Raw genomic sequence first — 6,565 nt, forward strand, 5'->3', positions numbered from 1 at the left:
GAAGTTATATGAGCTCTAAAACAAGTAGAATTGATGTCTAGATTGTATGTACCTGTTGGTTTGGATTTTTTTAAAGAAGATATCAGCTTATATCATTTTAAAATAATGTACAGTTTTTTGCATTCATTTATGTATTATTTTACCCTCTGTGTGCTTTATATAAAACAGTCACAGAAATTGAGAAGTTTAACATTGGTTGTGATGTAGCAAAGCTTTGATTTTAGGTAAGTGATAAGGAGAATATTTATCACAAGAAGTCGTGTAAAAAAGGGATGAGTTTTGTATGTAGCGTACTCAAAGAGCTTTTCTTCTTGAGTGCTGGATAAGATGACAGATTTCTGCAAGGAAAGGATTACTGTGTTCCTGTGAGCCCTCTTTTGCATCAATTCCTTAGTGTTGGTAGGAGAGCATCTCTGAGGAAGACTGAGAAAGCAAAGGAGGGAGGGGATGCTTATGTGCTATTTCAGTCATGCTTGAGACTTTCAACTCCAAATCCTTGTTTATTTATCATTGATCATATCATTCATTTATTTTCTTCAGCCCATTGTCAGACCTGACACAGTGCCGGTCAGTTTTTCTTTCCTTTTCAGCATTCATTGATTTGTGTCTTCTAACAAAAAGGTTTTTATGAGAGGAAATGCTGAGTTTCAAGCCAACTGACAAAGAAACAAAGTTCTTACCTGCTCTTGAGATGTTGACCCTAACATCCTTTCCATTAGTCTTTCTTTGAAGTTTTCAAAGCAGCTGTCTTCATCTTTCTTTCTACCTGTGGATATGAAAGGATCTTCTCATAAATGTCTGCAGTACTTCATTGTCTACCTTCAAAACTCTTCCCCACCAAAATACCTGTGAAACCAGTGACAGCATTTAAGTTGCAGTCTGGAATTCTCTTGTAGCTAAGTAAACCTCATAGCTAGCTGTTACCAAAGGCCATGTTTTTCCTTCAGCCCCCTCTACATTCACTTATGGCCACGTGTTCCTACTCTGTCTCCTGTGCCATCAATTTTACTCATCTGATCTTGTACTGAGATGTTTAAGGAAGTTAAATTAGCAGCAAAACAATTGCTTTTCTATAAAAGCAGTTTTCTGCCTGTTGAGTTGCACAGATTGGGAGCAGATGGGTTTCAACGTGAAAGCAAGGGAAGATGATTCCTGGTGCAGAAGAATGGAGCAGAATTACCCTTCTTTGTCAGCACTTGGCTTTTAGATCAGCTTAGCCATGATTGCAGCTATAAACAGTGAGTATACTGAGAATACTGCTTATCACATTGATCTATGTTCTCTTGCTGTCTCCCTGGGCTCTTGTGACTGTAACCACCTTATTTCCTTTGTTTTCTACTTTGGTTGTAAGCTTTTTGTTCAGGGGCTGCCTCTCTGTACTGTATTTGTAAACCACAATTTTTGCAACTTTGAAACTTTTTGCTGTGATGTTTACTGCACCTTATCATTTTTCCTTCCTAACAGATGTCAAATGTTAATATTTATTGTTCGAGGAGGATGACACAGCCTCCACACAGTTGTTTGCCAATGTCCTTGTGAAAAGACTTAGTAGTATAACATCTCCTCTGCATAACATAAATAAAGTTAATATTGGAAATAAGAACAATTTCTTTTTTTCGTCTAACAGGTTGGAATTTGAGGGCTAGATACAGCTCTGTTGGATATACAGAAAAAAAATCTGTCACCAAGCTTCAAGAGGAAAGAACTATGAGGAAAATATATGCACTTGATGATCACCACTTGATCACATCTGTTTAGCTTTTGCACGTATTGTTCCTATTGTTATTGCTCCACAATTCATTCCGTTGCAGGTATGGAGTATGTAAAAGTACTTTAAAAGACTGGATTTATGAAAAACATTGTGAAGGTGGACACGGTGGTTTGGGAGATTGGTACTAGAATCTGAAGGCTTGGGTTCCTCAAGTGAGTATCACTTGAGAAAAATAACTTTTTCACAAGAAAAAAATCACTGTTATGAGCTCTTTTATTTTAAGGAGCACCAGCAAACATAACTGTTCCTCATATGTATAGATCTGCGAAGAACTTTATTTTCTAATTTTGAAATAATGATGCAGAGAGACCAAACAATATTAGTGTATAAAAGTGTTGAGATAGAAATATAAACTTAAAAAGAAAACAACAAAATCCCTTCCAGAAGAGAGCAATGTGAAAGGCCAAATTGAATGTAAACCCCACAGATTTAGTTTCTTTACTAAAGAAACCTTTAATATTCTTATTTTCAAATACTAAAGACTAGCAGAACACCTGTGAGCAGGCTGATTGATTGCAACCATCTGAGATGTTCCGTCAAATCTGTTCACAACTGTGCCTGAGATCATGTTAAAGGATAATCTAATTAAACCTTAATTCCTCTAGTCTGTGTAGTTCTAACAGGGAGTAGTTTCTTTATAGCGATGTCTGTTTTGCCTTGCTTACTTGTGTGTGACTTGTATGGAGTCCTGCGACTGGAATACTGACCAGAAACTGGCTTCTGAAGATCAGAAAAAAGCTGTTGATGTATTGGAAATTGAGAGTTTTATGGTGAATACCTGTATCCAGCCATTTCAGTCTTGTGCTTTGCTTGTGTATTGGGCCAGTAAATTCCTTAATTTTCTGGGATGCCAAAAGCGGTCAGCTTTCCCACAGTGCTGCACACAAAGTAAAGGCTGTAGAACTTTTGGTATATTTGCCTTGACTGTGGGCTTTGATAGCAGTGGGAGTCCTGAACTGCAGCAGACATTCATCTGGTACCTACCAGTCTTGGAAGGTGAGTGTCAACTTAATATATATATAGTCTGTAAGTATCTAAGTACTTATATGTAAGTACTGCATATATGGACTGTATGAAGAATCAATTTTATGCATTAAAAGTTTTTGCATAGTCAGTGCATGTCTCTGACACTGGATGTTGAATTCTGAACCAAACATCAACAGGATCAGAAGGAAGGTTCAAGCTAAGTCACTGAAGCATGCTTGGCTTTGGAAATAAAGTTATAATAGGCTATAGCAAAAATACATAAATAGATGTAAAAGCTTTACAAAGGCTTGATAATTGCTGCAAGAAATGGTAGCCTGTTCATAAAGAAAAAAAACCCCTCCATCTGAAAAGTGTCTTGTATTTCTTTGTGATTCTTTTGTTCACTTGTTGCTTTTTATAGAAAATTTTCTGTATAGGTACTGAAAACTTGCATATCAGCTGTATTTTAAAGAACGCAAACAGCAACTAGGCCATTATTGGAGTGTTTGTGCCAGAGGATTTTGAGTTGTACCTTGCTCTCAATCACAGGTGTTTGTAACTGTCTCAAGCAGGACTGGAACAAAGATGGTGAACCCTTCTGTGTATGGTCTGTTCACACTAGAAGCTTTCCCTGTTGGCGTTGCAGCTGTGCCGCTGGAAGCAGTAGCAAGAGAGCAATATGCATTATTATATTTAGGCTTCCTTTCCAATTGCAGGGAAACTGTTGAATATGTTGGTCAATCATGGAGGCAATGACCAAGAGCATTATTACTGTAGTAGTATTATATGAAGACAGGTAGAGGCAGAGTTGAGAAAGTCCTCTGGTTGAAGAAATGGTCACACCTGACTGCAGTTGGTGTTCTCCATACTTTGTACTGAGCCAAACAGGTGTTTAGCACTTCAAATTACTGGTGCAATTTTGTTGCTGAGCTTGTGCCTCATGGTTGCTGAAAGCCCTTACAGTGCTCATGTGAGAGCGCTTACTCTTCGTTAGCCAACAAAACTGCCAAAGCCGGCTTTTTGTCCCCAAGACCGCGTTCATACCAGACTCTCCTTGCTTTGAAAATGGACTAGCTGTATCCTGGCTGCCCACTCCTGATGTGTGCCAGAGACCATTGTAACAATAGAGATAATCAAGCTCCAGTGTCTGGACCCATGACAACTTTTCTGTTCTGGCATAGGTATAGCGAAGGCAGCTGAAAGCTGCTGCAGTGGATTGGTCTCCCCAGTACAGGCCGGAGCAGTTCCACCTTTACTGCTCAGAAGGCTTTGGATTCATTCTCTTTGAAAATAAGTATCTTCCAAACTTAGGAGGAGAAGAGGAGGGAGGAAGGTAGTACGCCAGCATGTTGTAATAGCTTCTGTGCTTTGGTTACGTGTAAATTGGAACAATTTTTCTGTAGAATGGATTAAAACTCCCCCAGACCTGTAAGTGTATGTGCCTTGGTGAACGCAAAATCAAAGATCATGTTTGTTTTGAGGCAAAGGACTGAAGTGCATAAAGATCCTTTTAAGTCTTACACTAGTTTTATGTATGTATGCTCAGCGTATTTTATGAATTTCTCTGTCTTTGGCCACCAATGAAATAAAAAATCCAAAGAGAAAGTTGAATAGTGAGTATCGCTTCTGTATTGATCTGTCTTTATTTCCAAGTGGATAGTTTTATTATATAAGTATGTCTCATTACTGTGTTGATACTGTAAATGCTAGTTTTCATCAATTTGATATTTTTTGAATTTTTCTTACACCTCTTAATGCTATTGATGGCTTTAACGTAGCTGCTAGAACTGGCAAAGTAAGTAGACACTTTGCATTGTCTCAATTTAAGAAACTTTGTGAGGAAAGTTGCCTTTTCAATAATTTAATATGTCAGGTAATAGCCATTCTTGCTGTTAGCATTATCTCCCTTCCAGCTCCCTTTTGCTCTGAGATTTGGGTTCTTAACTTGGAGGTTATGGACAAAAGGTAAGGAGAAGTCCTAATTCCTTCTTTCCTCCTTTCTTAATTATTGCATGTTTGTTTTGTTTGTTTGTTTTTATTTTTCCCAAGGTGAGCACAGAGTAGCAGAGTTACCTACCAATGCAAGTGGTAGTGTTTTTGCTTTGCAGCCTTCTATTGTTCTATACCTGATGTGCCCATCACACCTTCTTCTTGGTTCCCTGTCCTGATGGGACCTGCCAGTAGTTGCATCTTATTCCCTAGTTTTTGCCTCAAGGGTGTAGTTAATTGGATTACAGTTCATGTTTTCTACTTGACTCCCAAGAGCCAGAAAGCAGGGAAGGCCTAGCCACCATCTGCTTTTCCCTTGTCCTATGGATTTCTTTCATCTCTAATGAACTCAGACCAAAACACAGACCACTGTGCTCAAGAGTTATCACAATACTTCAAAGGTGGTTTTGAGTTAGCTGGGAAAGAGTCCTGCGGCATGCAGATAGATGTTGGATAGATCAAGCAATGAGCCTGTGAAAAGCTGAGGATTTACAGAATCTGACAACTGGTTCATTAATGACGATATTGTAAACGTGAAAAGAAAAACAACTTTCTGAATGTACTTTTTTCACTGTAAACAATGCAAGACAGCATTCTTGTCGTTCTCATTTTAATTTGAGAAAATGCTGATGGAACCTTGTTGGCAGGATTGGCAGAGGTGTGTTGGCAGTTGGGCTGCCAGGGATACAGTTAGTTGACAAAGTCATGGCATGGGTGGAGATGGTCATAATCAGCTCCCCAGTAAACCCAGGTGAAACTTCTGCCCACCTTCCACTTCCCTTTTAAATGAACAAGTGTTAGTGATTCTTAAATTATTATTACATTAGTATATTTTTTTTTTATTATTGAACTTCAGAGAGGGGAAGATAATCCTTGAATCACTACAAATATTTATTCACTAGATATTGCAAGAAAAGACAATAGCTACAGCACTAGAAGCCAGTCTTGCACACCAGACCGCATGGACACTCCTCAATTCACCAGGAAGCTCTGATAGCAATTTACATGCCAGTGAAACTGAAAAATGTTTTAAATTCCGTTTGAGAGAAACCCTGTGTATGCCTTTTTTTCTTCTCTGATGCAAAGAAATAGGTACCAAACTTCGGCAGTTCTTTCAAACAGAACTTCTTGGATTTTAACTGAAAAAGCCACCACAAACAACACGGCATTTGTAAAACCCTGAATACAGATCTACATTGGTTAGAGAAGTATTCTACATCCTGGCTTACTCAAAATGCTTCTCCCGTGGACAGAATTTAATTTGATTTTCTTCAACTACTGCTCACAAGACTGTGCTAAATGGTTTTGAAATTTCTGTCCTTCCCCTAGCACTACATCAGAAGAGGTTTTGGCAAACAGACTCGCTAGTGTAGTTTACATAAAGATGTGTGGCATGAAAAAGTTGAGAACTGCTGTTCTCATATATTTATGTTCTCAGATTCACTACGATCAAGTATTGAAACATTCATTAGCGGAGTCTAAGTAGAAGCTGCAAGGGGAAATCATTGACCTGGAAGACAGGCAAGTTGTGCACTGCATATTGCATAGTGGTAGTGAGGGAGTCCCAGTATGAAATGTACATAAGCCTTTTTAAGATTGATTACAGCAGGTAAGTTAATGTATGTTGTGGTGAGATTTATAACTTCCTTTCTGCCCTCCACAGGCCAATGCAATTGGTGGCAATGCTAAAACTGGGTAAGAGTTTTTGGAAAATTACCGAGAAGAAGCTACAGGAGCTCAAAAGGACACCATTGAATTCACAATCAGCTTTGCTAAGAAGTAAGCCAGTACAAAGCATATGATAAATGCTTGAAGAAAAGCTTGGGCTGCTTTCCTTCA

This window comes from Nyctibius grandis, chromosome 3, assembly GCF_013368605.1.
Source record: "Nyctibius grandis isolate bNycGra1 chromosome 3, bNycGra1.pri, whole genome shotgun sequence".
Classification (NCBI taxonomy): Eukaryota; Metazoa; Chordata; class Aves; order Nyctibiiformes; family Nyctibiidae; genus Nyctibius; species Nyctibius grandis.